Source organism: Gossypium raimondii, chromosome 2, assembly GCF_025698545.1.
Source record: "Gossypium raimondii isolate GPD5lz chromosome 2, ASM2569854v1, whole genome shotgun sequence".
In the NCBI taxonomy this organism is placed as follows: Eukaryota; Viridiplantae; Streptophyta; class Magnoliopsida; order Malvales; family Malvaceae; genus Gossypium; species Gossypium raimondii.
This window is the reverse complement of record NC_068566.1, coordinates 25,260,974-25,272,476: the sequence shown is the minus strand read 5'-3', so window position 1 is coordinate 25,272,476 and position 11,503 is coordinate 25,260,974.

Genomic DNA, 11,503 nt, shown 5'->3' with positions numbered 1-11,503 from the left:
TAAGTCATTTTTGTTGGGCAAACCGGGGTGGTGGGTCATCATTGTCGGGTTTGGGGTGTTATAAAATTCGAATGATAGCTCAAGTTGCTTGTGCTCGAGCTCGACTTGATAATTACTGAATCGAGTTTGATTTCTTTTAGTGAAAGTCGAATAGCTTGCGAAGACCATTACCAATTTAGACCCTTAACTGAAGAAAAGGTACAAGTGCAAAAAAATTTATCCAAAAATTTAGTACGTAATCTAAAAATTAGACAAGTGTCATCAATTGACATACCTCTTGTCTATGGCTCAACTTTAGAGGGAAAGAGTTAATTGGATAGCTTCTAAAGGAAACAAATTATCTTAAAAGGAACTTTAATTCTCCATAAGGATTTCCAATTGAAAGACTGTAGTAAGGAATTCTTGCACTTACGTTTTGTGGTCAAATAAGCTCATAGGAACTCTTCATAGAGAAATATCCATAAAAATGTTATTTCCATACAAATCTATCCACCCCATTAAAGATTGAAAATTTATGAGAGTTAACTCATTCGACCAATTATCCCTTAATTTTTCTTGTATAAAGATGATCTCTATACTTGGCAACTTAGATGTATAAGATCAACAATCCTCTTATTTTCTTGTTCGGAGATAGGTATTGTCTGTAATAGAAAGGAATTTCCTTCCTTTTCCACCTTATCATCATTCTAAATCTGAATTTCTAGACCTAATTTGCATATCTCCCTCCCTTAAAGTATTCTTTTCCAAATCCAATAATCAATAGATTATTGATGATTATACACAATTGCTCTAGATATAGAAGTTTTCCAACATATTCATATTCCACCAACAAAGCAACAAGCTTCAACATGATCTGAGAATGGAAACCTAAAGGTTCAAATCACCAGATTAACTTAAAAATTAACATAATTAGGGAGATATACAAGCATACGTTAGTAGATCATTGTAGGTTTTCTGGAAACCCAAATTATCTTTTAAACTCATTTTGCTGTTGTGAAAAGTTTGCATTGATTGTTTCCTTAGAAATGTTGAACTTGTTAAGAGAAACTTTGTAGTAGATGGTTTTTTTCCTATGGGCATAGGTAAGCTTGAAACATATGTGGTGAAGGATATGTATTTATTACTCGTAGAAGTAAATTAAAAGATGGAAACTTTATTTTATGTTACGCACATTATCCTATGTGTAAAGATAAGCCTTAAACATAAGCGATAAATGATATTTATTTATTGTTTGCAGGAGTAAATAGAAAATTTGAATCTTTATATTAGGACCGCAAAAAGTAATAGGGGGAATACCTTTTGGTGAGAAACACTAATTTAAAGTAAACAAGAAAACATATTTATTATTTGTTGGCGCCTTAAAGTGATTTAAGAAACATGAAATCCTTGTATGTAGAGTACTCAATATGGAAAAGGAATGAAAGAACCTAATCTTTGGAAAGTAGATTTTCAGCCTTTAAAGGACACCCAAGATATGCTTTATCATATTCATATTGTATAGGGAAATGAATTGACCAAGAACTAAAGGTATATCTTTTTTTTTGCCCTTAATTTATATATTTCCTTCTTGTTTTTGCATTGTATAAAAATTAATTCCAAAAATTTCAATTCAAAATTAAGTTCAACTCACTCATAAATAGCATTTATTATGTTGCAAGGTATCACGAGGACAGAGACGTCGGTGATGTGATAGTCGGTACGTTTTATATTTATTATGTTTCGTATTTTTTAGTGATAGACATTAGTTCAATTCACTCATAAATAGCAAGTATTGTTTCTATTAATTTTGGAATTCCTGTTAAAAGTACTTCTGGTGAGATTTCAGTGATTAATCTGTTGGGTCAGTTGATGTGTGTTGATAAAATTTATAGGAGGTGTCTGCCAAAGATACAAGCTGTTGTGTTTCTGGCTAATTTGATGGTGCTACCATTCGAGGAGTTTGATTTATTATTAGGTATGGACTGGCTCATGAAGCATCAAGTTAGTTTAGACTGTGCTACAAAGAGTGTAACTTTGAGATCCGAAGATGACATGGAGATTGTTATGGTCCATAAGCATCGAGATTACCTCTCCAATGTAATCTTCATTCTAGTAGTCGAAAAGGATGTGAGGCATTTCTAGCATATATGCATGATATGAGTTTTGTGGAATCTTTTGTTTAGGATATTCGGACAGTTAAGGAATTTCTTGATGTCTTTCCCCAGGAATTGTTAGGGTTACCACCGGATAGGGAGGTTGAGTTCGGTATTGAAATGTTACCTAAAACAGCTCTGGTGTCCGTTGCTCCTTGCCCCATGGCACCGAAGGAGCTTATGGAATTCAAAGTACAACTTCAAGAACTTCTCGATCGAGGGTTCATCAAGCCTAGTGTGTCCTAGTAGGGAGCACCAGTTCTTTTCGTGACGAAGAAATATGATACTATGAGGATGTGTGTGGATTACCGCCAGTTAAATAAATTAACTGTAAAGAATAAGTAACCACTTCTGAGGATTGGAGACTTGTTCAATCAGTTTCATGGGGCATCTATATTCTCAAAGATTGATATTTGTTTCGGGTATCATCAATTATAGGTTAAAGAAGAACTTCTCGATCGAGGGTTCATCAAGCCTAGTGTGTCCCAGTAAGGAGCACCAGTTCTTTTCGTGACGAAGAAATATGGTACTATGAGGATGTGTGTGGATTACCGCCAGTTAAATAAATTAACTGTAAAGAATAAGTAACCACTTCTGAGGATTGGAGACTTGTTCAATCAGTTTCATGGGGCATCTATATTCTCAAAGATTGATATTTGTTTCGGGTATCATCAGTTATAGGTTAAAGAGGCTGATTTACATAAGATCACCTTTAGGACTTCATATGGGCACTACGAGTTCCTAGGCATGCAATTCGATTTGACGAATTCTCTAGCTGCATTCATGGATCTCATGAATAAGGTTTTCCAACCGTACTTAGATCAGTTTTTCATGGTTTTCATTGACGATATTATGGTGTACTCTAAGTTTAAGGGTGATCATGATAAACACCTTAAAGTGGTTCTGCAAATGCTCTATGAGAAAAAGCTTTGTGCTAAGTTGAGCAAGTGTAAGTTTTGGTTAAGAGAGGTCACTTTTATAGGGCATGTGGTTTCTACTGAGGGTATCCGTTTAGACCATAAAAAGATCGAGGTTATTCTAGAGGGGAAACAACCTAGGAATGTGTCTAAAATCTAAAGTTTTCTCGGTTTAGCGGGTATTATCAGAGATTTGATGAGGGGTTCTCACTTATCGCAACTTCTCTGACTAAGTTGTTATGTAAAAATCCACCTTTTGTATGGACCGATGAGCAGCAGTTGACCTTTGAGAAACTCAAATTTGTTTTAACTCAAGCATCCGTTTGATACAACCTGAATCCAATAAAGAGTTTGTGGTTTACAGTGATGCTTCTCATGTCGGGTTGAGTTATGTTCTGATGTAGGAGGGTAAGGTAGTGGCTTACGAATCTCGATAGCTTAAGTCATACGAAGGTAATTATCCTATGCATGATCTTATGTTGGTTGTGGTTATCTTCACTTTGAAAATCTAGAGGCACTATTTGTACGGTGAGAGGTGTATCGTCTACAGTGATCACAATAGCCTTAAGTATCTCCTTACGTTGAAGGAGTTGAATCTTAAGCAACGTAGATGAATTTAGTTGATTAAGGACAATGACTGCACCATTGAGTATCACCCTAGAAAGGCCAATGTGGTGGTCGATGCTCTTAGTCGTAGATCGATGTCTGATTTGAAGTTGATGTTTGCTCACTTAAGTCTTTTTGATGACGGTAGTTTGTTAGCCGAGTTGAAAGTTAAGCCAACTTGGATTGATCAAGTTCGAGTTAAGTAGTTAGTGGATGATTCTCTGATTCTGCGGTTTTGACAGGTTGAATAGGGTAGGACTTTTAATTTTAGGCTGAATAGTGAGGGTGTTCTATGTTTCAGAGTTCGGGTGATCATGGAGTTGATGAACAACAGCAACAACAGCAGTCCTCAAACTCATGTGGGAGGCAATAAAATGATGTTCCAGTTTGGTCACAACATCAACCCCAACAATGGCCATTAAACCAATACTTTTTTTCCCTCGGGAGAAATGTGAGATCATTTGAGTTATTTGTTTAATTCTATTATGGCCTTTGATCCAAAGGCATTTTATCAGTTTATGTTATGGTGGTGTTGTGTTTTTTAACTTTTCTCACAAACCACAGTCTTTTCCCTTGAACTATAGCACCTATATCAAGTTTCTTTTTAGCATCCAAACATTATGTTTGTTGTTTGAATTGAGAGTTATGTTATTCGCCTAATTTAGAGAGCTTTTATTTTATCTTTTAATTTTTTCATGCTTGAATCTTATTTACTTCAATTAAAAAAAATTAAGTTCATAAGTTAGATTAGATCATACTTTATAATTTTTAGAATGAGATTTCAGTAAAAATACATAAAATCTATCTCTAATGCATGCTATACTTCATCTAGGAATACACTTTATTATTTTTCGACAAGTTAGTGAAGGGATTAAAACAAATAAGAGATAATTAGGGAATGGTAAAACTAGATTTGTTGTGACCTTTTTTTTGAATTTTGTTGCATCAAAACTATATGTTTGATGTGTGTTTGGTTGATATTCATATTATTTTTCTATTCAACATAATATAAATTTATATAAATTTGTGTTAGTACATTTTAGTAATTCATTTTATGGTATTAATATGTTTTTCAATCATCTATTTGTATTATGTTTCTTTTCTTCATGTTCAAAAGTTTATAAATATATATTGACAACTTGAATAAATATTAAAATATGATTAGAAAATGGATATCATTGGACAAGTCGAATTTGTTTTAATTGGGTTAATGTGCATCGATTAATTCATGTTGCAAAACATTTTTTTCCATTTGATTTTGAGAGTTGGGATTGGATTCTTAGGTGTCTGAATTATTTCAAATTTAGATAACTATGGTTACTTATTTAGTTATTTCAAGTTCATGTCAATTTAAGTTATGATTTGACGAGTTTGGATTCTTGATTTTTTTAAGTCAAATCAAGTTAGGCTCTATTTAGATTCAAATTAACCAGGTTGGGTTTTCGAATTTGGATTAGAACTTATAAGCATATATAAAATAATATGAATATATCAATAATTTTAAAATTATATAATAAAATTATTAAAATTATAAAATAATTTAAAATAAATTACAAATTTACACATGAGCCTTGATTCAATTCAATGTACATTAATATGTAAATTTTATGCAATTATAAAGATGACTTTTCATTTTAATATATTGTACAAACCACTAGCATTGGGATTGATGTAAAACTAATTTGCAATTACATACAATATAAAAATAGTATTATTTATCACAATATACAATTAAATTAAAATCAAAATTACATTTATACAATTAAATCAATATTAAACTTTCTTGTGTATAATTGAACTAAGTTTTTTTAATAGACCAATTAAAAGATTAAGGGATTAAAATTAAATACATAATTTTTACTATATAATTCAATATGTGTTGAATTTGAATAGTAAAAGATGGTTTGGTATTTACCAAAAGTTTAGTCTTGAATATAAATATATTTTTAATAAATATAAATTTTAAAAATAAAAATAAAATAACTAAACAAGTTAAATTTTAATAAAAAAGTAGAAAAATAAAATATATATTTTATAATAATTCTTTAGAAAAAATATTCTATAATAAAGTAGCTAATTTAAATTATTATGATTTGATTTTTATTTAAAAGATAATATATTATTAAGATAAAACAATAAATTAATTATTCAAGAAATGTATTCTTTCTAAAATGCTATGTAACTTATAATTTTTTTCATGCTTGCAATTAAATAAATTAGTTAAATGTTTTTCAACTTTTATTATTAAACCCATAAAAATTTAAATTATTTAAAACTTAATTGTAAATAGAAATTTTGGAATCAATTTTTTTACAATGCAAAAACAAAAAGAAATATATAAATTAAGGTAAGAAACGTTAGCTATAGATGTTGTAGATACTCAATTTTGGTTACTAATGTTTTATCTTTTCCTTAAAATAAAAAATATTATATTTCAAGAATTTTGTTAAGTGTATCGCTTTTGGAGCAACAACTCTTGTTCAAAATAGTTGTTGTTCGGAGAATAACTATGCCCAAAATAGCAATGTTCAAAATAGGGCTTTAGTTAGAATAATTGCCATCCAGTGTTGTTATTTGAGAACTCCTGTTGAGAACAACTTGTAACACCCCTAACCCGTATCCGTCGCCGGATCAGGGTTACGAAGTATTACCAATCAACCAGAAATCATTCAACATCATAACATTTAAATAAACTAACCATAATATAAATCATTCATTCATAAGCATTTTATTCCTAAATCAAGCCTTCAAGACCCTAAAAATAGCTTAGAAGTAATTCAGGACTAATTTGAAACAAAATATGAATATTAAGGAAAAGGTGAAAAAATTGGAAAATAGGAGTCACATGGCCATGTGGCCAGGCCATGTGACATTACCCAGGCCGTGTAACTTTCGAACAAGGGACACACGGCCGTGTCCCAGCTTGTGTCCTCATCCGTGCAACTCACTGAGATACCCCACACACCTGTGTAACTCTCTGAGTTGTCACACACGCCCGTGTACCATGCCGTGTGCTAGGCCCTGTAACTCACTAACTTGGAACACTAACAAGTCTCAAGTCACACACGGTCATGTCGCCAGGCCGTGTGAACCCAAAAATATACCTAAAATCATGTCAATTCAAGTCTAATTCATATCTAACCAATCAAACCATTTGGCCACACATTCAAGGGGTTCAAACACCATTCAAGCATACATAAACATGTCATTTCAATCATCCTAAATCACCTAACCAATATGCCATTCATAGGCACCACAATAGGATTGATACATCATTTACCTACACATGTTAACATTGCCTCAATTCATGCATAAAGACCTACTTCAAATATGTCCCAAAACATGTCTCAAATTGACCATTTGTAAGCCATCATCAACATACAAAAAGGACCTTGTTCACAAACACTCTAAAGTACCAAAATGACATAGCTTAACAAGCATTACAAGTCTACCAACCAAACATAATCTTCAAAACATAACATACCAAATCACTATTACATAACATCCTATACATGTCATTATTAACCTTGGCCAAAATTACTCATAAACTACCGAATTAATTGCTGGATAATGTGATAGGTCTCTGACAAGCTTCCAACCGATCGAGCTTTCGATAATCTATAAAACAAAGGAAAATAACAACGTAACCAACAAGTGCTTAGTAAGCTCATATAAACTTAAACACAACTTACCATTTCAGCTGCATAATATAAAGCATAAGTATAATATCAACCATTACCAATGCCAAAAGCTTAGTATAAGCCTAAACAACATCATCAATTCACAAGTTAGTGCACTTGTCCATGATATAAATGAGTTTATCCATAACATAAGTAGATTTCCATATATAATTACATCATATAACTCATCAATCATTTTATAACATCATGATACATCCCAATTGTATACTTACCATTTCATATCCTTTCTTACCCGTTGAACCATCTAGAATTACATCGGATACTCGAGAAAGCTCACACATAGTGTGCCTTTGCATATAACCGTAACCTTTCCTTTACATCAATGCTCACACGACCTGTGAAATAGGCCTGCTCACATGAGCTGTGGAGAATCTGCAACAAATGCAAGACCTCAACCATCAGTAGGCATTCAAGACCATCACTCGAAACATGAAATCCCTAATGACATGTCATTTGTATCCTACGAATTCTTAACGTTCAATCGAGACTCGATATCCATCAATTCATCATATCAGTGATATATTTGTATATTGATTCATTTACATTAAAACAAGATAGTAAAAATTCAATTTAGATAACATTAAAATTTTTATAATTCACACGAACTTACCTCGAAAATTAGGGCATAGTAGTTTAGTCGAGCTAATCCGAAGCTTTTGCTTTTCCTGAATCTAAGTCCGTAAGTGGTTTATCTTGATCTAAAAAGATAAATTCAATCAATCATGTACTTCTAGTATTCAATTTAATCCATAGTTCATATTTATGTAAAATTACAAAATTGCCCCTAATATTTTAACTTTTCACAATTCAGTCATTAAGGTCATAACTTAAAACCTAACCATTTTAACCTAAATCCATGTTAACCATAGATACAAGGGACCTTGAAAAAATCCATATTTACCAAAATTTCACAATAAACCCAATAGATTTGTATATTTAACAATTTAATCCCTAATTCCAAATTTCATCAAAATCATTTAACAAAACGTATTTGTTTTACAAAAAAGTTTAATAATCTATCATCTAACATCAAAACACATTCAAAAAAATTAATGGAAAGTCCTTCAACCTTTAATAGTTTTGAAAATTGACCCCGGGCTAGCTAAACTAAGTTAAAACGCAAAAACATAAAAATCATTAAAAATGGGACTCAAAATCACTTACATGCATAAATTAAACCCTGGAAAAAAACTTAAAGCTCTCCTCGCCACTACATAAGCATGCCATTTAACACCCTAAAATCAACCAACCAATGTGCCATTCAAAGACACCACAATTATATCAAAACATCAACTATCGAAACATATTAATATTGCTTCATTTTATGCATAGTAACCTAGTTCAAACATAAACCAAAACATACCACAAGTACTCATTTTCATACCATTCTAATTACACCAAAAAGAACCTATTTACAAGTATGTTAAAGTACTTAATGACATAGCTTAGTAAAGTATCAAAGTATACCAAACAAACACATTTAGCCACATATACATGCCAATACCCTAAGAGACACAAAAACTATCAATTTCGATGGATAGTGTGAGTCGATTCATTGATCCTTCCAAAATGTCAGCGACAGTTATCTATAAAATAATCCATAAGAACCAGTAAGTTTACAAAACTTAATAATGACATAGTATAACATTTAATTTAATACAATTAGATACAATTCATATACTATTTGACTTCAGGTTGACCAGAGTACAATCAAGTCATGTAAATGTGTTCAGGGGTACCAAAGTACAAACAGGGACACGTATGTGCAATTAGGGGTACCGAAGTACGAACAGGGGTACGTATGTGCAATCATTCAATAATTAACTATAGACATTTAATTAGAGAACTATACTGTAAAAATACAAGTAGAAATTCATTTACATATTGAAACACTATGAACTTACCTACTATTCAATTCTGAACATCACGTAGGGGCTAGTCTTCTATTTTCCCTTTTCCTCGGTTATTGTCTTTTTTATCCAAGTTTTGATCTATAAAATAATTAAATACAATACATTAATCTTATGCAAATTTTACATTATATTCAATGCATATGACCATTAACTTTTCATTAATTACACATTTTCCTAAACTTTTATAACTTTTGCAATTTAGTCCTCTTACGATATCCATCAAATTTGATTATTTTCTATGAACCAAATTACAATCGAATATTTTAGGCTCTTTAACAATCCCTAATATACATCAAATTTACTACCAAACCTTGAAATTTTGACATTTAACCAATTTAAACCTTAAATCAAAATCTAACAAAAATCACTTCACAAAGGAACCAAATATCCTAATCAAAGCTTCAAACACATAGTTATCTTAACAAACATTCAAGATTCATCAATGGCAACTTCCAAAATTTTTAACAAATTTGAAAACGAAGGTATGGGTTTGTTGGACCTAGTTACAACGATCTCAAAAACATAAAAATTACAATAAACGAAATTAAAGCAAGCTTACATGGAAGGAAATTGTGCTAGCCTAACCCAAAGCTCCTCAACAATGTTGTTTTCTATTGATTTCAGTGAAACAATGTACTAAGGAAGATGATAGTATTATTTTTATCATTTTTCTTAAGTTACATTTATTTATTTACTTTTTTGTCCTTTAATAAAAACTTTATTTAAGCTAATAACTACCCATTACCTTCCATTACATATATAGTGATGGTCTAATTATCATATAAGTCCCTCCTCATATAAGTTAAACTATTAAATTACCCAAATGCAATAATTAACACATTTTACACCTTTTTCAATTTAGTCATTTTTCTTTAATTAACTAACTAAACATTAAATTTATTAACCAAACATTAATACGACATTAATGACTCTGTAAATATTCTATAAATAATATTTATGAGCTAACATGATGGAAAGTTGGGGTCCCAAAACCACTATTCTGCTGCCACTAAAAAACGGGCCGTTACAACTCTCCCCCTCTTAGGAATTTTCGTCCTTGAAAGTTTTACCTGAAAATAGATTCAGATATTATAATTTCTTTGATTCCTCTGTTTCCTAGGTAGCCTTTTCAGCACCATGTCGATGCCACAAAATTTTCACCAACGGTACTCGTTTATTCTAAAGTTATTTGACTTCCCGAGCCAAAATTTTCACTGGTTCTTCAAAATTCGTCAAATTTGGCTCTAAATCAACTTCACTATGAGGAATCACGTGTGATGGATCAGATCTATATCGTCTTAACATTGAAACATGGAATACATTATGAATTTTCTTGAGTTCGGGAGGTAAAGCTAATTTATAAGCTGCAAGGCCGACTCTTTTAATTATTTCATACGGTCTGATAAATCTCAGACTTAGCTTTCCTTTCCTGCCAAAACGTAGCACTTTCTTCTATGGAGAAACTTTTAAGAATACTCGATCACCAACAACAAACTCTATATCTTTTCTTTTCAAATCTGCATATGTTTTCTGACAACCAAATGCAACTTTCAAACTATCTCGAATAATTTGAACCTTATCTTCAATTTCTTGAATCAAATCAATCCCTACCATTTTGGCTTCTCTCAACTCGGACCAATACAATGGCGTTTTACATTTTCTTCTGTAATAAGCTTCAAATCGTGTCATTTTAATACTAGATTGATAACTATTATTATAAGCGAACTCAACTAACGGTATATTTTTCCCAGCTACCCTCGAACTCAAGAATACAACATTGAAGCATGTCTTCTAAAGTCTTAATTAGTCATTTTGATTGTCCGTCCGTCTAAGGATGAAATGCTGTACTGAAATTAAGTTCAGTGCCCAAGGCTTCATGAAGTTTACTCTAAAATCTTGAAGTAAATCGTAGATCATAATTAGAAATAATAGATGTTGGAACTCCATGTAACCTCACAATCTCTGACACATAAAATCCTGCTAACCTCCCAAGTGAGTAATCCATTCTGGCTGGAATAAAATGGGTCGACTTAGTCAATCTATCAACAATCACCCAAATCGTGTCTCTCTTTTTCTGAGTTACCGGTAAACCAAATGCGAAATCCATCTTGACTCGCTCCCATTTCCATTCAGGAATCATAACAGGCTGTAATAATCCCGACACCTAATGGTCTACTTTTACCTGCTGGCAAATCAAACATTTGGCTATGAACTCACAAATCTAACATTTCATA